Source organism: Lepisosteus oculatus, chromosome 7, assembly GCF_040954835.1.
Source record: "Lepisosteus oculatus isolate fLepOcu1 chromosome 7, fLepOcu1.hap2, whole genome shotgun sequence".
Lineage (NCBI taxonomy): Eukaryota > Metazoa > Chordata > Actinopteri > Semionotiformes > Lepisosteidae > Lepisosteus > Lepisosteus oculatus.
The window spans coordinates 13,779,483-13,806,805 of record NC_090702.1 but is presented as its reverse complement, the minus strand read 5'-3'; the positions used below and the strand labels follow the sequence as shown (position 1 = coordinate 13,806,805).

Below are 27,323 nucleotides of genomic sequence, written 5' to 3'. Positions count from 1 at the left end.
GGTAATTGCCTTGAAAGCAATGATCTGGTTCAGTAACTTAAGGAAATCTGGACCTTTTCTATTTTTGAGTCCATATCTAATTTACTTAGTTTTATTGATCTATAACACAACAAGCATGTTGGACTATGCTTTTTGGTGAAGAAAACATAAACCCTAGGACTTTTAAATAATTTTGGGTCCAAATATAACTATGTAGTCATAGCAACCTGATAAAGAACTCATTTAAGTTGCCCAGGGCTGTCACTTAGTTGAACAGGGGTCTATGACGGGTAACCTTGGGGAAGAGCTTGTTTTTCTATGTGACAAGATCCTGAATTGACTTGAGTGGAAACATACTGTTTAGTGTTTGTGAGAGAGACAAAGGACAATGCTGTTTGAGACTGCATATAATTGCTGAAGAAAAAAAACTGAGCACTGTGCTCTTTAGAGACTTTCATAGTATCCCTCTCTCCTTGTTTTTTTCAGGCTTTTTTCTTTCAAATTCTTTTACCCTTTGGTGAAACGAATTCTTGGAAACATATAAAGAATATGGGGAATACTAATGCTTTTAACTATTTTTGTGCTAGTATACAAAAAAAGAGGAATCAGTAAAAGAAGAATCAGTGTACATTACACTGTTGCATTCCTTGGTAGTCCCTCCAGTATTTCTTAAGCTATTCATTGCTCAATGAATTAGTGGATAGAACTAACAAACAGTATAGCATTACACAAATAATGTAATTGTATCATTATCAATATTGGAATTAAACAATACTGTAGGTTTCTACTGCTGCATCTGTGTTCCAAATAATATTGAGTGTCTAACTTTATGGGTTGTTTCTTGGAAATGACTAGATTTTTTTCATAGCTAATGCAGTTGGCAAGTCAGGGGGAAATGTACCAAGAACCTGCATCACAGCTATACATTTGTGGAGTACTAACAAGATAGTGCAGCATCATGATGATGATGATGAAGTAGCACTGCTCTGTATCAACAGACAGCGAATTAATGAGGTCTATGCAACCATATTATAATTAGAATGTGCCGCACAGAGTGAAAGTTTTTGACAATGCAGAGCACTGAGTGACCTTGTGCATTGCCAGTCCAAACTGGAGCTAGCTTACCCATGAAATTATACTCATCCTGTTGTTTATTTCTTTCGCCACAATGCTGGCCTGTATAAACATTTTAAATATAAGATATTAAAAATATCTAAAATGTCTTTCCACTATTTGCTTTTTAGCTGCAGGACTAAGTTGGTGCTCACACTCCATTACCCAGTGTTATCACTGTTCCATATTGATGATAGAATGCACTTAGTTTATACAGAGTCTCCACTACTTTTAAACTAAGTAACTAAATTCTTCATTGCAACTAAAAACAAAACGTCAGTGCAGGATTGAAAGCTATTAATTATAATCACAATGTCTTGATTGTGACATCCAGTCCCTGTATTCATGAACCAGGAGCTACTGTATATCCTCATTTTCGGCATTAAGTCGATCTCATTCAAGGTGGGCGTTGAACTCCGCTGAGAGTGCATTTTGTCCTCTTTCCTGTTTATGATATTCATTGACAGGATATCAAGATGATGTTGAGGTTTGAACTCTATCCAGCTTGCAACCATCATCACTGCTGTCTGTGGACGATGTTGTCCTCTTTGCCTCATCTGACTGTGATCTCCGATGTGCACTGGAGTATGATGGGATAAGGGTCAGCACAACCAAATCTGAGGTCATGGTTCTATCCCAGGAAAAAAAGTAAATTGCTCTCTCAAGGTGAGGGGGGAAAGCTGCCCCAAGGAGTTTAAGTACCTTGGGGCCTTACCCACAAGTGAGGGTAGAAGGGATTGTGAGACCGACCTTCACATTGAAGCAGCGGCTGTAGTAGTCTCTGTATCGAACCATGGAGGTGAAGCGGGAGCTGAGTTTTCATAGGAAGCATTTGGTTTCAAATCAATTCACCTCCCTATCCTCACTTATGTGTAAGGGCTTTGAGTAGTGACTGAAAGAATGAGATTGTGGGTACAAAAGGTGGAAATTAGGTTTTTCTGCAGATTTGCTGGATTTAATTTTCATGACACGGGGTGGAGCTCGGCAGTCAGGCAGGAGCTGAAACTATAGGATTAGAGTCACTACTGCTTCAGATCAATAGGAGCCAGTTGAGGCGGTTCGGTCATCTGGTGAGGATGCCATGCTGGTGTCTCCTGCTGGAGGTGTATCGGGCATGACCCACTGGGAGGAGACCCCAGGGCAAACCTAGGACACGCTTGACGGATTACAGCTCTCAGGTGGCCTTGGAATGCCTGGTAGTCCGTCAGGAGGAGCTGGAGGCTATTGATGGGGAAAGGAAAGTTTGCTTTTCTCTGCTTAACCTGTTACCACCATGCTCTTCATCAGGAGTCAGTAGTTTGAAAATGATGATGATGACTAAAATGATGAACAGAAGGCACTCTTTACCCAAAAGGTTGTGGGGGTATGTAACAAGCTAACGACCCAGGCTGTTGAAACTGATACCCTGGCTTCCTTTAAGAAATGGCTGGATTCAATACTTGGATCAATTAGTTACTTATTACCAAAAGGACTAGGTGGGAGAAATAACCACTTCTCATTTTTCATTTTTTAATTTTCTTATGCCTGTGACAAAAATAATTACTGAAAGTTTTGTACACCTCTCCATGGAAGCATTTTTTGTGCATTTTCACTTTAAACATTTCACAATTTTATCACATCCCAGATAAAAATAAATATATATATATACTGATCTAAATTGTGTGCAGCTCTGGAAAAATAAAATCAAGAGGCAGCAGATATGATGAAAGGTATTTATTTATAATTGGTGTGTTTGTGATTGTCAGTTGATTGCCAGTTACGGAACTGAATATCTTCCCTAAAGTCAGGTCAGTAGTTGAATAATAAAATGCCCTGGAAAGCACACCTCCAGTTCTTAAATAAATTGAAGTGTGCATATAAGAAATCCTCTTGACATTTGCAGCAGAAAAGCATGCATCAAAAAGTGAAATGGGTCAGTGATGAGTATTTTAAAACAATGAGGATGTTGAAATTCCCCTTCAGCTTTTCAAACAGCTAAATCCATAATTGTTCCATTTTGCCTCTCTCACACCTGCTATTAACACCACATTCCTTTAAATATAGGCTAATTCCTTAAGCACACATGGTAATATCAAGGAGACAGTCTGATAAAATGTACTTGGAGAATTAAAGCTGATAAGATTATCTGTCTCACTGACATCCTCTAGTGGGTTTTTCAAAGCATGGTATCTTTATTTGTAGTGCTGAACCAATGTGGATCAAAGTGTTATCAGAGATTGCATCATTATCAATATGTACAGTAGCATGCTCCTTTCAGATACTCTGTAGCACAATTTATTGATAAAGAACTTGCTTTATCCAATCAAAATCATAACCCAGCTTAATTTTAAAAGAGTGGAAGAGTTTACTTATCTAATTCTAATTCATTCATAACAGTGACTCAGTTCAATTATTCTAAATATATTTTATCTGCATGTTAATGCAGGTGTTTCAAAACAGGATTTTCATTTTCAATGACAACATACTCCACCACATTCATCACTTCTGTGGGTTTTTATGTTGTCTCCTTTCCAGAGATACTTTTATATCCATTGACGCACAATGTGGCTTGCTATCAAAGTGAACAGGAAATGTTATTATTAGTCTGATGTGAGCAATAGAATGCAAATATTGATTTTTGTACATCTGTGTAATTATACAGTGTGAACAAAGGTGGTGATTAAGTTTAAAAGTGCAATTTTTGCTTATGAAGAAATGCATCAACCATTACCATTTTCAAAAGGTGTGAACACTTTATGTCACAAGATGTCAAAAGATGGATCCAAAATGAAAATGACTACAAAGCTTGCTGACTCATTGGTGCTAAACAAACACTCATAAAAGTTTTACAGTAGAAGCAGGATATAAAAATAGTGGTTTGATAATACAGTACCTTTGATTTAGTCAAGTGGAAATTGTCCTCTGTATACGTACTGTATATGTTTTGTGTACTGTACATTCACAGTGATAACATAGTTATTGAAACATTATTAGATTACGGTGTGGAAATTCAACCTCATTGCTTGAGAAATGAAGCATTTACAGGTTGTGGAAACATTAAAGAAAGGTAGAAAGATCAGTTCTACATGGTTTACTAATAAGCATTTTTAACACCTGTAAAATCACTAACCATCCATTTTCTAACTACTTTATCAAATGCAGGGGCATGGCGGAGCTGGCACCTATCCTGGCAAACAAAGGTTGCACAGCAGTACGCACTCTGTATGGGACTCCAGTCCATCACAGAGCATAAACACACTCACACCAGGGGCAGTTAACCTACCAGTAGGTCTTTGGACTGTGGGAGGAAACTGGAGCACCCAGAGAAAACCCACATGAACATTGGGAAGAACATACAATACAAACTGTGTGCAGATAGCACCTTGAGAACATAATCCAGAGCCTCAACATTGTGAGGCAGCAATGCTAACTACTGCACCATAGTACCACCTTCAAATGAAATACACAATGTTAAATTAAATTTGGAAAGTGTCTGCCCAATCCATTTTTTTTCTATTTTCTTTGGTAAATGCCTTGAAGCTGCCTCTGTGTTTTCCTCTTCCCCTGTACTTGTAGCATTTGCAAACTTAATTAGTAATATAACAGTATCTAAATCATAGAAATTGAACAGAATGAGTAATGAGCTTAAAATGGTTCCTTATGGTAGAACACTACTTACACTGGCGTCATTACGCGTTGTTTTCCTTAAAATGTCTCACTGCTAACTGTATGTTAACCGGTTCTGAATCCGTGAGCATAGATTTCGTTGTTACCCTGGATTACTGTATCTTTTAATTTGAGGATTAATCTATTGTGAGGAATAAAATGTTTTCTGAAAATGTGTTTCTTGGTATTAGCTGTCCTTGTTGCGTGATCAAAGTAAGATAGTCAATCAAAACCTTCCGTTATAAATCTATGAATGTTATCTCCTAAAATGCCACAATTTTATTTTTTCTAGTTTTGCACTAAACTTCATATCTTTACCTGTAACAATAGTAAGACTAATTGGTTTTTAGTTTGCTGTATCAGTATTGTTCCCCTTTTAATGAAACAGTGTCACATCTGCAAATCTCATTTCCTTAAATGTGACTGAGGAAATGACATCAGTCCGTGGTAATTTAAAAGGTTTAAGATATCCAGGTCAAAGTAGTACCTTAATACGGGTGGAAATTAATCATAAAATAACCTCTCATGACAATTGTGACAATCTTAAAACTGAGACATTTAACAAAAAAAATAAAATAAAACAGATTGGCAGCTGACTTGAAGTGAATGACAATCTACCGTATATTTCTACTTCTCAGAACACACACATCAGATCCCTAACTTTGCTGCTGTTTGACCAATAATGCATACACAGCTACACTGAACAGCACAATTGCAAATGGATGTTGTACTCATCACCCTATACCTAAACATTGCCAACTTACTAAAGAATGAAATAAAACTTACAAATTTGTATTTTATAAAATAAATGTGATAAAAACAATCAGAATAAGCATTGTGACTTTCCGATGTTCTTTTTGAGATTCCGATCAACATATTCTGCCGTAATGATATTTGGTTTCAGAAGGTTTCAGACTGAATTATGGAAGGTTTCACACTAATGATAAAATCTATAAAATATATAATAATAGTTAGGTTTAAATTGTTTAAAAGGTTTAAAAGGTTTAAAAGTTTAGGGTTCAGATACAAATAGTTAAATTATGCAAAGTAGTTAAATTATTCATTCACCATCATAAATATATCAAAGAGAGTTGTCAGTAAATGGTAGGTCTTATAAAAATGTAATTCTCTTGTGCTACAATCCTTTTATTGTGCACAATTAAAGGAGCACATCTTTTCATCCCTTCTTGGTATTCACTGACAAAATGAATTACTTTTTCACATTCTTGATAGTATAATCCCTTGTCAAAATCTATAAACAGTAATGGAGTTCACTTTGAGAATGCCATGTCTTTCAAATCCCAAGAAAATTCACACTTCTAAATATCCTCTTTGATTTATCTATAATTCAGGTGGAGTATCAAATCTCAAATCTTCCATCATAACTTACTAGGTTTATAGTAACAGTGGGCCTACATGCCTTGTGGTGACTTGACTCACTTTTGGCACTTTAGAAAATTTCATTTGAAATTCTCCTAGGAAACCAAGCTGAAAAATTTTCTTTATTTCTTGAGAACAGAACTTTAATTTATACCGTGTCCATCACGCTGTCCCAATATTACTCTTGGCAACCTCTGTGCTTCTCCAGTGTTTCAGTGTTCAAATATTTCAGGAAAATAAAGAGACACTTGGTAGTAATTTTTGTAGTGTATAAGCTACTGAAACATTTTTCAGAGTGAATCCCTTTGGCTTTTCCAAAGCTAAGGTTCTATTCCGGCACAGAATAGAACCTTAATATAGACTTTTATAAACAACACGAGGACAAATTCCAGAACAGCTAGAGAGAATTCCCATTGTATAATTTGCTAAAATGTGGAGTTAACTGACCTTTGTCCAGCATTTACATATTTCAGTAACGGAGATGATATAATACAGTAGTTTATTAGTTTTGGGTGTCACAGTAACACATGGATTAGCATTGCTGTCTCATAGCACTGGGGCCCTGGGATCAGTTCCAGACCTGGAGTGCTATCTTTGTGGAGTTTGTATGTTTGTATGTATGATGGTTTTCACCAGGTACTCCACTTTCCTCCCATAGAACAAAAAATATTGGTAGGTAAATTAGCTTCTGGGAAAACTGTTACTTGTGTGAGTGTGTGCATATTTGTATCCAAGTATACCCTGTAATGGACTTGCATCCCATCCTGGGTGTATCCTACTTTGTGCCTGTTGCTTGCTAGAATAGACTCCAGCTTCACCGTGACCCTGTATTGGATAAAGTGGCTAAAAATGGATGGATGAATGAAAATAATAGTTATGTTTGCTAAAAGAAGTTTACTGTTATTTTCTAATAAGGGTCCTTAGTTATTATATTATTATTTTTGTTACAGCCAAGCTCTCAGTTATAGAATGTAATCCTTAACTGACTTAAATAATAGGACTGATTTGAACTGATTTAATTTGATTTTGACTCTTCACAGCTCTTAGACATGTTGGAGTTTGCCTTTTGACTATTGCATTTCATTAAAATGAAATCTTAGGCTTTTGAATGGAAACAAACGTGTAACTATTCCAATCTAGCACCTTGGTAGTTCAATTAAGGCTTCAATTAGTTGATGAAGCTCAACTGGAATGAGAACCAGCAGGTGTGTGTTTCTCCAAGCCCAGGATGGGGATCCACTCTACTATAATATTTATTATAAAACAGGGTGTATACAGTATATACCAGACCTGTACCAGAACTGCAGTGGACCAAGTACAGTATACATGCACCATATGTTGACTAGTAGACAATGTACCCTACCATCTTTCCAGCTGGCTTTATTTCATGTAGTTCAGGTGGATAGCTGCGTCAGCATGCGTAGGCTGCAAACGAACAAGTAATAGGTTTATTCCATGCTGAAAAAAACCCCACCTGAAGAAGGCTCCACGGCCGAAACGTTGTGTTCTCCTTCTTGTTTTTTTCAGCATGGAATAAACCTATTACTTGTTCCTTTATTTCATGTATACATTTGTTTAGTATCTGATCATACATGTTTAAAAAAGGCCAATGCAGTAGCTTCAGTGTGCATAGTGAATTGATCACGGTATGAATTGGGACACGAGAGCTGAGCAAAACCAAAACAGTAGCTTTGAGATTTTCAGTATTATCCAACCACACAGAGCAGTTTCATTAGCACACTGATATCAGTTTAAAAGGCGGTCAAATAAGTAATATTCTAGTCTTATTTTGCTTTTTATTTACAATACTTTTTAAAGGATTGACCTTTTTGCACCGAAGTCTGGCAGTGCCATTTCCACCCAGAATGATATCACTTCAAACATTTTGTAATATCTCTGGGAGTATAGACAGTAGAGGCCTGGTTTAAGGGTTAATGTTTTGCTGCACAAAGCAATGCTGAGTGAGGAAAAAGGCAATTCTTTTTCCCCTGCTTGTTCCACAGCATAGAGCAATCATCTAAAACATACGTCTCTTCCTCCGTTTTATCTCATCATTTTATTATTAACTTATGCTCTTCTTCTGAAACAGCTAACATCCCAATTAAAATAATGCTGCAACACCTCTCATCTCAACAGGTTAATAGGATAAATCAATTTATGTTAGTGTTAGCAGCAGGCTACACTGTAGGTTCAACATACATTTGTTCTTTTCTATTATATAAAAAACATGTTCTCATATAAATCATTAATGGTATAGTGTGGGTCAGCAGCTTCAAGAAGATAAAAGCCTACCCCGAGAGGAATGCATTATTTCGCTTAATTAACTGACCATGATGCAAGGCTTTGCCTGTATGAAACAAATTGTTCTCACCATTACACACATTCTGATGCAAAGATTCTCTCCAAATAATTTACAAGTGCCAAAATGTTTCTTTTTCATACAGAACCAGATTATTTGGGCATTAAAGTCCTTATATTAATGTAGAAATAAATGTTTCTTGAATGTGTATTAATAGACCTGTTTGCTGAGTAGATAACAATTCAAGGAAATACCTGATTAAGAGATGGCAAGAAGGTTCAGGAGCAATGCATGGAAGCAGGTTTAGGATTGCAGAATTATTACTGTTACAAATAAAGGAGGTTAAGAAATTAGAAAATATTAAATGGGATAATCATAACTAAGGCTTCAATAAGTAATCAAGTATATACCTGAGCAGTTGGTATAGTTAGAGACACCTGTCTTGTTTGATTTCAGGCACAGTCCTGGTGAAAGAATAATAAATGAGAGGCAAGCTAGAGTAAACAATTATTTATTAATAATGACAATAACACAAACTTAACAACACACAACCCAAAATACAACATACAAGTGTGGCATAACGTGGGGACGTGCCCAGTGTAGAGGTGGAGCCCTGGAAGAAGGGTAACACCTGGCCTTTGTAGTCACAGCTGTTTCGGCTCCTAGAAGATGAGCAACAGCTGGGCAGATCCTATAAAGGCACACTGCCTCCCCCCATGAAGGGACGAGAAGGGCCACCCCCGGAAGGGGAGTATTATTTCACTGGCAGTCCCGGAGGGGAATGTACCTGCATAAGGCGTTATTTTCTTTTTTCTTTTCTTTTTTCTTTTTGTCTGTCCCGTCACTTATCTTCACCGGGGCAGGCACACCTTTTTCACACACTGAAGTTTCGTTTTGTGTTGGCCTTGCGCGCCCTGCTCTTCCAGCCTGGACCCCGCTAAACAGGGGTCAGTCCAGTCTGGTCACCGCTGTCCTTCTTTTTCCCAAGGTCTGGTGGTTGCGATGCACAGCGGTACACCTTTCTTCTTGCCTTTTTGTTTCATTTGTTTACCCCTTTTGTGGTATTTTTGGTCCCTGCTAACCTCACACTGGTGCTTCTGACCCTTAGTTAAGGACATGGATTTTTTACCAGTGCTCGTCGTGGCTCCTTTCGCTCCCACACTGTTACAACAAATTAATCTATTTACAGACAAGGCCTAGATCCTGAGGCCTACATCCCGATCAACCAGAAAACCTAGAGTGCCATCAAGGATTAAAAATCTTTTTCAAATGCCTTAACAGGCTCACAAAAGATATACATTGGCATCACATCCTACATATAAAACAAATACTGCCCAGAATCTTCTTCTAAATCTTTCTTTTTTATCAATTTAGATGTTCCAAAGTGAATGGGACCCTATCTCCCTATTCTAAAATTGTGGCCACTGACCAGGAGAAAACCTGGGGATTTTTTATAAAAGAAATCAAGAGCTTAATAAAATAGCAGAATGGAAAATTCTCTTAAACATAAATCAAGCTAGAATCAGGAATTAACAAGCTAGAAGTTTGATTTGAACAAGGTTCTCTTGACTGGCATGCTTCTTCCCCTCTCTCATTGCCTACCTGTCTTTTATCCTGTGTTCCTGGACTGTTGATGACTCCTAACAATTTACCAGGAACATAATTAACGAAGGTAAACCAGATTATTCCTTTTGATCAAGGTGTCCCAGATCTCCTGCAGCTCAGCAAACTCCTCATCTCCCATCCCCTATTTATATACTGTATGCTTTGAAACCCGTGAACTGCAAATGTTGAGCCTAGCAAGATGTCTGTCTATCTATGTTAACCACCCCCTTCAATCTGCAACAGTATATTTAACAGTAGGTAGATGGATTAGATACAGTATATACAGTAAGTGGGTATGGTTAAAGTTAAAGTTTGCAAATACAAAGGAAACAGGGAGTGCAGTTAACAAAATAAATAAAGCAAAATTTAAGGATAAATCTTAATGTACTGAGCCATTGTGGAAACTATAGTAAAAGTATTATATTTTACCATATATTTTTCGTATTACTATAAGCAAAAAAGCAGACTGTGTATGATGTCAGACAGAAAACTGCTACTGTTCATGCTACTATAGTTTATCCAGATAGCCCACTTCTTTTGAACGACAAACCTTTCCCCAAAAGTGTGAGAGTCAGAGAATTGAATGTACAGTGAAGTGACATGATTTTTAAATCCCCCCCATCCTGTCAGGCAGAATGTAACCCCTCCAGAAATCAATGTTTTCTAATTTGGGCTGTCTGGTTTAATTCAATATATTGATTAAAAACATAGCAGTCATCTATTTTCCATTAAATTCAAACATTTCAGTATTTATGCCTATTCACATGGATCATTTATTTAGAGACAGGAGAAACATGTTTTGTTAAAATAAAAAATGGAGATGATGTAAATCATTGTTTAAAGGGCCAGCATTTAAAGCAAAATATACTATTCAGCTTGAAACCTGGTGAGTGAATACCGATTTGTCCTTTCAAACAGTTTCCTATATATATATATTAATTTTGTCATTTAAAATGTATGACACATATAGCATCAATCTTGTCTATTATAATACATTAATTGTAAGATAAGATCTGTTGCTGTTTCAAGTAGTTTCAGTACATTTTTTTTCAATGATTAAATCATTGGAATCTGAAATTCAGAGTAAATCATTATCACATTTCGAACTTACCACGGTAATTCAAATGTATTTGATGATCTAGTCTGAATATGGAGAATGCCTATTTTACAATGATGATTATTTACACTGTATTCATTTTTTGTAAAGGCATAACAAACAATAAAAATACAAATAGAGCAACTTACTGTATTTTAAACCATAGTTGTGGGAGTTATCACGGCTTATATTATGTTTTGTTTAAAAAGTGTTGCAAATCTAGCTATTGAAAAAAGTATAAAATGGGAAGAAACATGATTTAATTCAGGTTGTCAGAAGGCAGTTTACTGTTGATGGAAATTCTAAGTTGTGAATTGAACACAAGCCTAATTGAAAAAGCATTATATCTCCCAAAGCAATTAACTTTTTTATACATAAGTGTCCATCTTAAGTGATGCCTGTCAGAGTCAAACAAAGAACAAATTTGGAAATAAGAGGATTAACTCAAAGATTTAAAGAGAAAGTTTTAAGTAAAATGTTGTTAATACAAACCCTGCTTCTTAGTAAGAGTAATATTTGTTTTTGTAACCATCTATTGCAATAATCATGCAATCTTTTTCACCCCTGTTTCATCAAGGGTTTTGTTTTGTTTTGAGTAGATACTCAGTAGTTCAGTAGGTGTTCCTATAAACACATATCCTTAAGAATATATACTGTACTGATAGAAAAAAGAAACGCAACCCCTCCTCCTCCACACTCTGGCATTCCCATCTGCGTGGAACAGGCTGAAGAGTGACTCATCCGTGAAGAGGACCTGATGCCACTGCTGATGAGTCCATCGCAGCCTCTGTCTGGCCCAAGCCAGTCGGGTGTGACGTCTAGGAGGTGTTAGCAGAGGGCCTCTGACAGGTCGCCTTGCTCTAAGGCCAGCAGCATGGAGCCTCCCTGTCCTGTCACTGATGCGGGCATTGTGTCTGCCGGCAGTTTCAGCAGCAGTACGGGTGGCATTTCTGAAACGATCTCTCAGATGGACCAGTCTGATGTGTTGGTCCTGCTCTGGTGTGGTCACTCGAGGGCAACCGGAACTTCGGATGGTCATCTGTCCTGGCAGCCTGCTGAAACGTTCTCTGCAGTTGGGACACAGTGGAGCGGCTTACTCCATGGTGTTTGGCAACGCTGGCACGACATGCCTGCCTGTAGCATGCCAATGGCCCTCTCTCGTGCTTCTGGAGACATTCGAGGCATTATGGAATGCACAGAAAACTGACTGCATTTGGCCTTTTTCTTGCTGTGACCTAAGCTTTGAAATAAGGCCTTTTTAAAGGTGGTCTGATCAGACATTGTTCCACCTGGACCTCGTTGGGTAAAAGTGCACCTAACGAGCTTTCGTGTGATTGGCAAATTGCGAAGTGTCAAAGCACAAGCTGTATTGCTGGTCAGAGGGCTTAAAACAAATTGACAACTTTTTGTGAAAGTACATAAGCTATAACTACAGTATTCTCATTCCAGAAAATGTTGCATTTCTTTAATCCATCAATATATTAAAAAAAGGAACAAATAATAACTTACTTATTCCATGGTGAAAAGAGAAGAGAGAAAACACAACTTTTCGGCTGTGAATATACTAATTTACATATAATAATCCATCCACACTTTTTTAACTTCTTTATCCCATTCAGGATCACAGATGAGCCAGAGCCTATCCCATTAATGTGCAATGGGCACAAGGCAGGATACATCAGTCGATCTGATGGTAAACACACAGAAACACATTTACAGTACATCAGAGTACAGTACAATTTTTGCCAGAAGTCAATTAACATACCAGTATGGCTTTTGGACTGTGGGAGGAAATTGGAGCACCTGGACGAAACCCACACAAACACAGGGAGAACATACGAACTCCACTCAGAGAGTGGGCCCAGGGCCTCAACGCTACAAGCAATTCAAACCACTACACTGCTGTGTCACTCACATACAGCCCATAGTAACGACAGATGTATTTCTACTTTAACCTCTATAATCACTATGCAAACAGTAAGATATTGTATATTAAGTATTTTTATCCCTTGCATTTTAGGATGGGTGCCATTTAATAAAATCTTTACTGTAATAAAAGTAGACTTGACGGATATAAAACATGATTCATTCCTTGTCAATACGTGTTAAACCTAAATGTGTCAAATTTTGAATGATAAATCCGGAAGGACTGTACAAATTTGTATCCAACACCATTCGATCTCAACTGGACTTTTTTGTAAGACCATATCAAAGTTGAATTTTTATTTAAAAATAAACACTAAATGAAATAAAAAAATATTTTTTTTTCCACAGGAAAAAAAAAAACTGCACTACCTTGAGGCTTATGATCAAAGCTTGATCTCACTGCCAATGTTTTGATTGCAATGGGATTCTACAGTGAGATGCCTTAATGTATTGGTATCACTATGTCTTGCTTGTTACATTTTCAGTACTTTGTAGGCCATACCCTTGGCAGGTTAGCCATGGCTGAAGTAAAACTTAAAATAAAATTACTCTTGAATTCATGATAAATGGGGAAACTTGCAGAAATGTAGCTGGTTGTGCCAGCATTGTGGCCGAGCAGTTCTATTGTGGCAGATTTCTGTCAGTCTTAAACAAACATTGTTCTTATCTTGGAGAGCTGGGAGGTGTCTCCTCTACAGTAAGTGCTGGGGTTCCTGAGAGATGCCGTGGCTCCAGGTTACTGCTTTGTAAATAAGGGAAGCACATCCAGGCTTTACCAAGGTGTTTCCTGTCTGGCTCTGATAGCATAGACTTCCTTTTATTCTAAGCAGTTCCCATTGTACCCAGCAAAATTAGTTTTAGCGTAAAAATGTAATTTTTTAACTGTAGAAACATTAATTTGATATTTATCATGAAGCATACTGTAAGTCACTGACCCAAGTAATGTTGTCATGGTGATTTGTCTGTCACAATAAAACCTGACTATGCTCTCAAAGAAACAGATTAAACAATTTAGCCTTTACCCCTTGAGGAATTTAAACATGTTGGAGTCAAGAGGCAGCTCTCTCATCTAGGAAAGGGGTCTGTTACAAAAGAAGTCAAGGTCACACTGTAAGATCTTTGGATATGAATCAGCATGGACATTACTGCAGATATCTTTAAATTTAATTTTGAAAATAGACATGTTTCTAAAAATTCTTATTACATATTAAAACTGTTATGCAATGCTCAAACAATTACATTATATATTAACATCAGATACAAAAGCAAACACTTCATTTTTTATTTGCTATTCTTCAGCATATTGTTCTTCCTGCAATCTACACATGTACAGTAGAAGAAGACAAAAATGCTCAAATCTGTAGAACTTAAAAATGTTTAAATAAATGCAAAGGAGAGTCATGGAAATATACTGCAATGCTACAAAACATGGCATATTTTATGCGTCAATCTGCAAAATACACGGAAGAAATACAATGAAGAAAATTGTTATATAAATCTTATCTCTTGCTTAAAATCCATTGTGTTTTCTGATCTTCTGTCCATCTCCTACTGTGAGGGACCAGGTCGTGCTATACAGATACCTTAGTCTTGCTGCATGTTTTGGATTGGATTTTAAACACTTGGCAGAGATCTGAGAGTGTGGGAGTTTCCCTGGTAGCTCCGTAGGTGCTAGGTTCCCTTTTTTTTCTAAATTCCGTTCTTCCCTCGTGGTTCTATATTATAGTTTCCATGGCAACTTCTCAAACTAACATTCTCCCCCTCAGGTTGCAGTGAGTGCCGTGTTAGTCACTTAAATGTATCATTCTTTTTGTACTCTACAGAAATGCACAGAGATAGCAACATTTCCATGGTTACAGCGAGGCCTTGCAATCCTTTATATTTTTAATACATGCATGTTTCTATAAGGTAAGTGAAACTGACAGATTTTTTTATTTATTTAATGAAATATGATATTCAGCATGTTTGGGGTCCTCATTAGGTGAGTTTTTATGTTATATGAAATTACTTTGTAATTGAAATACAGGTAAAAGTGTTGCTGATATTTTATTTTAATTCAAAAACGCTGTAAAACTCTCTAATAGTAAGATATAGATAAGTCTAGAGATTACCTAATGCAAAGCGAACCATGAGCAGCACAGTGGTTTAATTAGGGGAAATGTCTGGTTTAAGGTTTAAATAGCTGCTTCAAATTCACTGACCTCTGAGATGCAACTGCAAAAGCTGATAATGAATCTGTACTTAAGTTGAGACAATCGGATGTGTTTACCATTCTGTTCCCTGTGGTGCTCAGTGTATATTTCAGTGACCAATCATGTAATGCATATTCTAAATTTGACTGTACATATGCACATGATACCCCACTCCTTTGAAGATAATAATAATTATATACTGAATGTATTAGAAGCTTGAAAATGTTCCAATTAATTGCTTTGTAGATGCTATATCATAAAAAAATCTATGTTTTTTAATATATATTTGAATCATTCATATCTGAGACTGTGCAACAGGAATTCAGGGAAATTTAAACTGAACCTTTACATTAAAGAAAACCTTTGCTGAAAAGTATTGTCTTATATGTATAAGAATAGTTGTATTGAGCTGCATAACAGTTGCAGAGTCAGAAGGTATATATTCAAGCTGATTCAGGCATAGATTTGGCATTGGCACAGTTTGAACTGTGACAACACAACACACTTGGTCAAAGGTGGAGTACACAGCTGTTTTGGGTGATCACAGGATGGGTAATTCAAAGTTAAAGCTGTTGTGACATGGTAGCAGGTACCAAAAGGAAAAATAACAGATTTGCCAGCTTAGAAAATACAGCAGTGCTTTAGTGAATCCCCAAGAGTCTCATTTTGTAATATTTATAGTGTTGTCTCGCCAGAAATGCAAATTCTAAGGGTTTGTTATTCAGCATTTGAAAATAACCACTACAGAACTACAAGAATTTTCAAAAGCTTACATTTAAAAAAAAGTTTCCTTTGGGATTTTTAGAACACAGTGAATGAGGGTACAAAGAGACCATTGGGTAGTACCCTGAGGGCCATTGAGTCAGCTATTCACCAATGAATGCAAACAAGGGTATGGCTTGCTTTTTCATTCTCTTCATAAAGCTTTTTTATGACAATGATCCTCAAGAATAAATTTGTCATTGCTCTGAAAAAAAAAAGATTTTTTGATACTTGTTGTTGAAAGATGAAAAGAGATCACTCTTCTATTGTCCATCGAAATTGTGGTACCTTATTGACAAAGAATCTTAAAACTGTTGCTTGAGGGATCCTCGGTAAAACTGCAAAAAACTACAGGGTTCAGGGTTTATCACGTCTAATAATTAAGTGCCTTCTGTTCTCCTTTCTGAATTTTCTAGTCCTTCATTTCCATGTTGGTTCTGTGGTAATGCACTGTGAACAAATTACACAAACACTATTATTCAATTTGTACAATTTACCTATATACTTGTTAACATTTTTTTGCATCTTATGCCGCGTAATAGAACATGCAGTACCTTTTGAGATGCATTTTGCTTTTAGATTATTTTAAATATTGCACCATACTACATAAAATGCTCTACTATGAATTTATTTAAACATGTACAATAAAGTAATCTTTACTTTAACCCTATGCAGTCTATTTTACACCAATTTCATTTTTATCCTCTTGTTATGCAAGATTCCTCTTCTAGTCAGTCCTGTCCATTACATAAAGACCACAAATGTAGTAAATCAAAACCTCCAATTTTACAATTTGAGGATGTCACTCAACTTCTGTTTTATTAATAAAATGTGTGATTATAGTCTGATTTACCTTTGCATGCATATTTCTATACACACAGTGCCTACAAAAAGTAAACACTCAATTGAACTTTTTTGCATTTTGTTGTGTCAGCACCTCAGAGTTTCATGCATTTCTATCATTATTTTTCCTCTATTATTTATTCATTTTATCTATCACACTTTAAAAAAACATGATACAGTATATTAAAAATAGAAAACAGAAATATTATTATCTGGAAAAAAACTATGCATCTGTGAGTTAATTACTTAGTGGTAGCAGATTTTGGCAATTTTGAGTCTGTTGGGATACTGTAGGTCTCCATGAACATTGTACATCTAGATTGTGCAATATTTGACAGCTCTTCTTTACAAAACTGTTCAAGCTATGTTTAGTTCCTTGAAGGATGATGAAAGGCAACAATCTTCAAGTAAGCCACAAAGGTTTGATTGGATATAGGCTGGGCCACTGACTAGGCCACTCAAGGACATTTATCTTTTTGATAATTTTGGCTGTGTGCTTTGGTTCGTTGACATGCTGAAAGTTGAACCTCAATTAAGTTTCAGCTTTCTTGCAGGGGGCAGCAAATTTTCCTCAAAGACTGTCCTGTACTACAGTATGCTCCACTCATTGTCCCTTCTATTCTGAAAAGTGCCAAGGCCCTGCCAGTGAGACACATCTTTTTTTTCAGTTATGACTTTCTTCTTTCTATCTTGCCATATAAGCTTAATTTGTGTAGTCCTTGGGATACTGTTGTACCTTGCACAATTTAAGCAGTCTTACAAGTACAGTACATAAAAGCTCCTGGAAACATCCAGTCCATTAAATCTTAAAGGTCAGCTGTTTGTAAAAATATGGAAAATCTGTAAGTTATTTATGAATTAAGCAAGTAGAAACTGTTCAATTAAAAGAGTGTACTCAGAGATCTGAACAGAGAACACAGAATTGAAGTGTTCTCAGATCTTGGTCCCCTGGTGATTTTTAAATTGCTTAAACACATCACCTGCCTAATTGATCACAATGAGAGTGTTTAATTCTTTTGAAAGTAGTGATTTAGTGTTGACCTAAAATTAAGTCCCTACAGGACTGTGATTTTGGACAACTACTATATCTTTGACTAGAGTAGAACCTGCAATTCTTTTCCAAGTCTGAAAAAGACCGGAGTTTTGGCAAACCCCTTTTGACTTATGTATGTTGGCAGAGAGTCTAAGTGTCAGACTTCGATTAGAAATTGTAACTTGGCTTTACATAAAGTGTTAGGCTCTTCTTTTTGGCTTGTCTAAATGAAAATCATATAATGATAGTTCTACAACCTTCTTTTATCCCCCGAAATTGTCCATATTCCATTGTGCTTCCCTTGGCTTTTATTTGGCACAGGTATAATGTGGAAGGTATCATAACTATTCTGCTCCTTTGTGTATGTACTTAAATTGACATACAGAAGGGAGTTCTGCATCCTGTGACCCAGGCAGCAAAAATGCCCAATGCCTATCCGCATTGTTTATGCAATCTTTAGAAAGAGTTACCTATATCATCTATACCACCTATATCACCTATACCCGTCCTTCGGATGAGACGTAAAACCGAGGTCCTGACTCTCTGTTGTCATTAAAAATCCCAGCGCGCTTCTCTAAAAGAGTAGGGGTGTAACCCCGGCATCCTGGCCAAATTTACCATCGGCCCTTACAAATCATGGCCTCCTAATAATTCCCCTCTATGAATTGGCTACATTACTCTGCTCTCCTCCCCACTGATAGCTGATGTGTGATGATCGTTCTGGCGCACTATGGCTGCCGTCGCATCATCCAGGTGGATGCTGCACATTGGTTGGTGGTGGAGGGGAGTCCCCACTACCTGTAAAGCGATTTGAGTGGAGTGTCTAGAAAAGCGCTATATAAGTGTAAGCAATTATTATTATTATTATTATTATTATTATTATTATTATTATTATTATCAAGGACTAATGTTCTTAGCTGTAGTGGATTACCTTATGAAACATAATCTTACTCTCCTATATAAAGAGTTGTTTGCTTTTGAGTGCATTTGGAATTTGTCAATGTGAGTAATTGTGATTGATTGGATGTAGTTTTTGGGGCTGGCACTTTCTACTACTATACAGATTGTAACTTATTACTATGTTAGGGCAACATGATGGGACGGTGCTTAGCATTTCTGCCTAACAGTGTTGGGGGCCTGGATTCATTCTCAATTCATGCAATCTGCATGGAGCTTGTTTGCTTTCCCTGTGTTTATGTGGGCTTTTTGCTAGGTGCTCCAGTTGCCTTCCACTTTTCACAGTCATACTGGAAACTAATTATCTCCTGGGAAAATTAAGCCTAGTTTGAGTTTGTGTCTGTGTGTGCCCTGCGATGGACCCTGTACCTGGCTCCAGCTCCCCTGTGACCCAGGTTTGGATGGTTAGAAAATGGATGGATGGATTATGATGTAGATTTTTTTTTTATTTATGTTTAGTAATTCCTCATTTTATTCAAATGTTGTCTATTTCTAAACCACGAAATTGTTCACAGGGAAATTTATGTTCTTTATGTACCTCATTCAGAACGATCAAACCTGTATACAGTAGGTGTTATAAACTTTTATAAATTTGTTTTACTCAAGATGGTGGGCTGTTCAGGACTAAAGAGATTGTTTTTTAAGATGTCACTGAAGAATATTGCATTTAAGTCTGGGGATTTAGCTGGTTCTTCTTCTCTCTGCTGATTCCAGAGCACCAACACAATTCAAATTGTTTTGAATGGTGACCAAAAATGTGCTCTGTATTCTTAATGATAAATAAACACCACAGAATGTATGATTAGTAAAATACAGAAATTAATAGAATCAATAGGACAATGCTCTGGTTAATTCTAATTTGGAATACAATTACTATGCCATAAGTGGAACACTGCTGCTCTTGACAATAAACTTCATATTGACCATGTACTGTACAGTATTGTAGGTATTTCCTGAATTTCTTGCATTTATTTCTTTAAAAATGATCATGTCAGTTTATTTTCATAACATTCAGGACAAAACGTGGTAGACATTTTTTTTTACATTAATTGTTGTGGAAGCCAGGGAAACATTCCATAGACACATCATTACACCCAGACTTAATGGATCCATCTGATGGTTCCCTGCCAAGATGGAAGCTTAATTTAATTTTTCCACACTTGAAGCCTGCTTTTTTAATTAAGTTAAATTCTAGATCATGGCTATTTTCATGGCTACACCCATTTTTTCAGGCCCTAAACAAAAATAGCTTGTTTGCACTCCAGGCACTGTCTCCCCCAAAAGCAAGGGGAAGAAAAGCAGCCAGTTTGTTAACTCACACCCTACAACTGCGAACACTGCACTTTCCTTAAGGACCCACTGGGAGATCTACAGTACCTGATGCACAGTTCTGCTTTCTAAAGGAGGTTGATTATTCTGGAAGTCAAAAATTGATTTGATTCTACTGGCAGAACTTAAGAGGGTGGATATTATCAAGGTGGAACCACAGTATGAGTATGTCTGAAGAGGAGATATCCTATCTAGAGAAAGGATTGGAGGAGATAATCTGCCAAATTATCATCTGAATTGTTGACATCTCTCGAGAGATGTTCCAATTATCTTTTCAAACATTTCTTCAAACATTTCTCCCAAAATGTCTGCCCTTGCTGTCCACCACAGTCTCCACCGGGTCTGATTGTTCTGGAACATGGTGGGACAAGTATCATACAACCATCTTAAACTTCTTTTTCTCACTCATCAGCACCTTACTCTGCCATAGAATGGGATGCACCACCTCAACATGAGAGAGCTTTACTGCTATTCTTGGCTTATTTTACTTTTATAGCAAAAATGTTTTGCCCTGATACAGATAACCTTTCACCAGCTTGCAGTATGTAGTTTTATCTGATTGATATGATCATCCATGGTTGCCAAACCTGCATGCCAATACATGAAGGGGAATGATTCATCTCAGTGCTACAGAAAAGCAATGTGTAGTTTACTGTTTGATCCATTGCTTTATTATTAAACATTACAAGTTGGGTCTTTTTCTCTGACACTGTTATGTGTTTGATCCTTTAATAATGTGTTTGGATTTGTTTGCAAATTTGACCTGTGTAAGCAACAAATGAGTGGTCTGGTATTCTGGATGTGGGTGGGGTACTCTTATGTCCTACTTTATTGTAATTTTAGATGTTAGGTTTGTACTATACTGTATGTCATAACGTCTTTGTTTCAGGATGGCCTGAAAAGTGCATTACTCTGGGATTATATAGGTTTTGTTTCTTGTCTTGTAACCACGCAAGCAATTTGTTTTCATTCAAGCAATGAGGTTCATAGCAGAGTTGCAGTCTAGCACTTTTTTTTCAGCTAGTCAGCATAACTGCTTTTTGGAATTATTTGTAATTAGGGTTTAATCAATTAGGAGACTTTTTTCCCATTGTAGTATATGCTAGGGGTCTAACTGCAAAATAAGTTTATATTCCACAAATCCAGTTCCCTGTCTTCCCACTTTTATAATCCATCTAAATCATAGAACAATAAACCTACAATGTTCAAGATTAAATCAGTATATTATCCAGGTCACTTACTTAGCAATATTTGGGAAATTTTCTAGAATCATGAATTTAGTCTGATAGATATTCTAAAAATATTTGATTAAAATAGTAGATTGTATTTAAATTGTCAGTCTTTTAATACTACCTATTGAACAACTTTTTTCTTCATAAAGGTAAGGCTTTCTGTAAATCATTTAACTATGTTACAATTTGTTTACCTGAAATGAATCACAGTTCATCAGAGATTATTGCAGGTTCCAGTATTTTTGGTAATATAATTGAATGAGTACAGTCAGCAGTGTCTGAAAAATCACCAAGGGAAAATCAAAGACTGGGAGTTTTAGATTAGTCCATTTTGATTAGTTCTCTTTTGATTAGTCCCTCAATGGTTTTATTTGAAATGCCCGTATTTGTTCTATAATCCACACGTTAGTGCAGAATGTGTACCAGAGAAAGGTTATGGGTTGAAACTGCATCCGAAATGCAGGCCACATACTGTAGAAAGACATTTCTTTGGCATTCACTAAACCAGAGTTTTATTTATTTATTTATATTTCTTGAAAATGCAATCATAGTTCAAGGCTAACAATTGTAAGGCCTAAGGTTACACTTTATCTGACCTCTCATTTAAAACTTGAAATGCCAGTTTTGTCATCAGTTTTCAAAGTCATTAAAAAACATCAAAAGCTTGTCAACAGAAAAATGTGCCAGGAAGAACTATGATTAACATTATCAAAAGATCAACTGAAATGTCTTAAAATCTTGAAGTGACAACCCAAGTGGCACAAGCAAACAAACTACTGTACGTTAGCACTCAGGTCCACTGTGCTCACAGTAGTTGCTCCTTTTAGGAAAAGAGTAAAACACTGGCCATAAAGCATTTATTTACAAACAGTGGTACATGTCTTTATTCCTTTAATAAGTAGGTGCCAAAATGTGGGCAAAACAGCTTTGTATCTATTTATTGCTCTTAAGTTGGTACTTTACATTCTGCTGTATTCTCAGCTAAGTGTTTATAATTTCTTTTGTGATTTCTGCCAGGCTGTACTTTACTGCATGTTCCTGCTGTAATTATCCCCTTTGCCTGTTTACCAGACTAGAACAAGTTATATACCATATTCCTGCCTGCTGTTTTCACCTTTCCATTGGGAATTTTGCCTTCTGTAACATGAGGACGGCGTTAATGTGTTATTCTCACATTAATTTGAGTGGATTTTTGCAATGACTGCTGTGACGTAAAATGAGTAATCCAATATTTTAGAAACCACAGAAAGCTATCTAATCTAATCTATCTAATGTTTTAATTGCACAAAAAATGTTCAAGTTCTTTGACTTTCATGTATGTTTGTATTCATTACCATTTATCTATCTGGAAGGGTGCTTCTGTGAAATGTACAGTACAAAAAGCCAGAAATATTTCTTCCATTTCACAAAACACTGAAATCATGTGTTCTTATTATTAAAATTCCTGTGGCTGCCTACTAAGAAACTCAAACACCATTACTTACAGTATGTCTGTTTCATGTTTGGGTGTCATAATCCATGCCACATTATTTTATGTTTTTATCATATATATTATATATATAGTATGTATAAAATATGTTTTGCTTATAATTTATGTTATATTTTAATCAATTGTACTACTTTATATACTCACTGCGAATTGGTTCACAATGTTTGCATTTTAATGTTAATGAAAGTCCAATGAATTCCTCAAAAAAGTTATTTGTTATATCAGATACCAATCCTGGCAGCGGGCTTTTTGAATGTGCACCTGAAGTATTGGTAGAAGTTCTTATGCTAAAATATTAAAATTAGAAGCAATTTTAGTATTTTAGCAGGTAATGGGGACTCCCCTTCACCACCAACAATGTATAGGACAACATGGATGATGAGAAGGCAGCCATTCTACACTGGTACACTCGGTACCACACACTAGCTCTCAGTAAACGTAAAAGTGCTGAAGTAGTCCAGTTAAGCTAGTAACCAGCTGGTTAAGAGCATAAAGAGCTGGAAAAAGAACCTGCAGACACACTGGCCTCCCAGAACCAAGACTGGACATCATTCATTGTCTATATTTACTGGAAACCTTTTCTTTTATACTATATAGAGACAGAAACTGCAGAAGAGATGGTGATAGCGGCAATTGTGTTGAATTTGGTATTACTAATTCTAAATTGTGGAACTATTTGTTAGTTACTAAGACTAGACATTATTTTACAGAATACCCTTTAGACATTTGAACCATACAAACAAATGTCGACATCACTATTCAAGGGATGAGCCTCAGTTGCACATCTTTTTCACTCACAAGCAGCATGATATCACACATTATTTACTGCCTTAAACTGCAGCAATTATTTTGGAATATTATAACAAATCAAAAACTATTGCTTTTAAGACAAGTTTGTAGAAATTAATGAAATGATAAAGTACTATATCCAAACACGTTTTATTTTAATATTTTCAAATTCCATAAGCCTTATCTTAGACTAAAAAGACTTACCGATTTTGTCCTTTTGTGATGATATCAATTCCTTTCAAACCAGGCTATGATTAACATAAGTGTATGATTCGGTAAATATTAGCATGGAGCCTGATTATTTTCTTAATTTTGATTAGCTCTGTACCTGTTCTTTGTTTCTCTGTCCTCTTTACATCATTTACATCAGCACTTCATGCTTGATTTTGGAAGATTGCCACCACAATTCACCTCCAAAATGTGCCTGAATCTATTTCAGGTCCCCACTCTGGTCTCAGGGCTTTAATTCCTTTGGATTTTATTTTTTGCTACTGTACAGTATGTGGTGCCTGCAACTACGTCTGATTTGATTATACATTTTAATTTGTGATCGTTGCAAGTGCGACCTGCTCTTTGTGTCTTCTTGGAAGTTAACATCTATCACTTGAGTCACTCTAATGTGTTCTAAATGCTCTTCAAAATGCACTTGTAGTTGCAACCTCTAAAGTGTTACTGTAATTATACATGTATATCATTCCTTACGTGAAAGAATTAATGAAATTTAATTCAAAACGCACTTATTCATAACTAAGAAACGTAAAGTTAGTACAGTAAATATAAAACTTAGAGTCCTGATCATTGGAATTAATAATAAATATCCAAATAGGTTTTTAGGTATTTTCTAGGAAATATACTGTAAGTAATTTCGTTTGCAGTGAAGTTCGGTGTCACAGGGGCCTATCCTGACAGCCTATCCTGACAAGCAAACAGTGCAAGGCAAGGTACACCCAGAATGGGAAGCTACTGTGTGTGCCTTGCTACTACATCGCAAGGCACACACAGACATGCACATGCTCACACTAAGGCCAGTTATCCCAGAAGTCAAGTAACCTACCATGTATGTCTTTGGACAGGAAACTGCAGCACACAGAGGAAACCCATGTAAACATAAGGAGAACATGCAGACTCCTCACAGATAGCACCTCACTAACTGAACCCAGAGCTCCAGCACTGCAAGGCAGCAATGCTAGCCACTGAACCTTGCACGTCATGTGCCACCCTTCACTTTCTCTTTACACAGAAAAAAGAAGAAACCCTCAGTCAAACTACATTACAGATTAATGTGTGATGATACTGTACATGTGTGATTGGCTTGAGGAGCAGGAGAATTACCTTTCCCCATGGCAAAAATAACCCATTTCAGTCATAATTGCAACTGGTGAAACTAGCAGAATATGCAGATTAATCCAACACTACAAGGTAATCAAAAACTCATCTGAAATTGCTCTGGCCAAAACAGAATGGGGCTACTCATATTTTAAAAGCCGTGTGGGACACATGCTATGTTCTGATCAGGCTATTTGTATTGCCAGCAGAGTATTGCTAAGCACATTATTCATTAATTAGATTCTCATGTTTTGGCAAGAAAGGGCATAATGTATCACCATGATGTACCAGAGCACCAGACCTTAATTTCTGGACAAGTGAAAATTGTGAAACAAAATATGCAGCACAGCTATGATCATCTGCATCTCCTGAAAGCACAATCTCTGACCTGTAACTTAAGTTCAAATTGGAGACAAATTGTTTGCTGTATATTAACTAAATAATTGACCCTGATACTATGTAAGTAAGTGACATACAGTACACCTTTAAAATTAACATGGGTGGCAAAGAGCTAATTAAGTAGACGGGAGGAACATCACAAGTACAGTATGTTGAAGAGTCAACAGCACTAGTCAATGCATTTGAATAATTCTGTTCACGTTCTTATTCATTGAGTTGTTCTTGTTTTTTTTTTATAAAAGCTGACTTTTGATTCAATAGCAATGCTGTACTGTATCTGCTTTCAGACTCTGAGGTGTTCTGAAGTATAGTATCCATGCTTTCTGCTGTGCTGTCTTTAACATTATAACTTGTGATGTCATACAGTAACTACAGTAGATGAGTAATATAAAAACTCAATAAATTTGCTTTTCCCTTCAACAGATTATAAATCAAATAGGAACTGATGCTCTAAACAAGGATTTTGTTACAGTGTCAGGTTTTATGTTTTATAAAGCTTTATTCTTACAGTATATACAATAATGTTATATTTTTAATTTTGTCTGAAGTCTAAGAAGATCTTGATAAAATAATCAATGAATATTTTGGTGGAATACCCATTGTCGTGAAGCATATTACCCTTTGTTGCAGAAGAAACTACCCCCACTTCCTACAAATAAAGCTTAACAGGATTATGAAAATGGAAATGGAAAAATAGTGCTGTTTAAGCAAACTTGAAGCAGAGGTGGTGAGTTGACATGCTGTTTTGAATAGTGCCATGGTAAATAATCCATTAATGAGATTTAGACCGCTTAAAATTCCTAAGGAGGGCTTGCAGGCAATAGAATTTCATATTTGATGTTTGCAAATATTGTTTTTTATTGTCTATTTCAAACAGCACCCCAGTTAGACAGACTTCTTTTTCTTAAAAAAATGAGTTGAAACTCTTATAAGGGGAAAAGATGGAAAAAATAATTATTTTGGCTGTTTCTTCAAGAGTTTATGTTGAAATACAACTTCAAATTTAAAAACTGAAATCAAAACATAAAACATTATAGTTTCTTGTCAGCAACAACAAAAATAACTTGAAGAATTTCGACATGCTGTAAATTTGGCTTCATTATGAAATGGCACCCCTACACTTCTGGACTGACTGTTAATACATGATAACGAAGGTCAAATTTCTGTGGCTCTTAAACATCTGTCAATAACAGACCCTCAAAATAATACATTAAAATATATTTACCATGTTCATTTTTTTCTATGCAATCAACACGAGGCTGATCACTTACTGTAAGATAAATGTGATAAGTACATGAGTTGCTATTTTAAATATTTTGTAAATAGATTAAAGGCCAAATGTTCCCTCTTCCGTTAATTTGTAACATACAGTAGGATATGGAAATCAGTCAGAGAAACAGGAGGCCTAAATGTATTTGTTTTTTATTTCAAATTAGTATATACTAATAGTCTAAAAAAAGCCAAACTTTTTTAGTCTTGAACAGAGAAGCTCACTTGTATCATGGAATCTGAAATAAGTATTAAAAAATAAAAAGCATACCTCTCATTTCTAGCATTATGTTCTATTTATATTAATTGTATTTCTTTATTATGTACAACAATATTGATTAAATTTAGTCATGCTAAATATACCATTGGAAATATTTGTGTAGATGATAATGATTTAATGACATTTAACAGCAATGTCAGAGCAAATGGAATGCCAGGTAATAGGAATTGAAGTACAGCACTAGATAATTACATAGGTAATGGATCATCATCAGTCAGTGTTAGTTTATGCTTCAAAGCTGTATAGTGTGCACTGGGTTTTGCACTTCATACTGTATGTTAACATTTGGCTCCTTAAATTCCTATTTTCCTGATCTTCAAGCTTTGCTTTAAAATACCTTATCAACTGCCACCTGGCAATATGACAATATAAAATTCATA

The 27,323-nt window shown here is 36.1% G+C and overlaps 1 protein-coding gene across 3 annotated transcripts in view; it reads left to right on the top strand.

Moving 5' to 3' along the window:
• shank3a (SH3 and multiple ankyrin repeat domains 3a) overlaps positions 1 to 27,323 on the top strand; it is a 639,129-nt gene that overhangs the window by 64,268 nt on the left and 547,538 nt on the right. For all 3 annotated transcript variants that reach the window (XM_069192202.1, XM_069192204.1, XM_069192203.1), the window contains exon 3: positions 14,867 to 14,951. The gene's annotated coding sequence lies outside the window, so the exon portion shown is untranslated. The remainder of the gene's footprint in view (positions 1 to 14,866; positions 14,952 to 27,323) is intronic.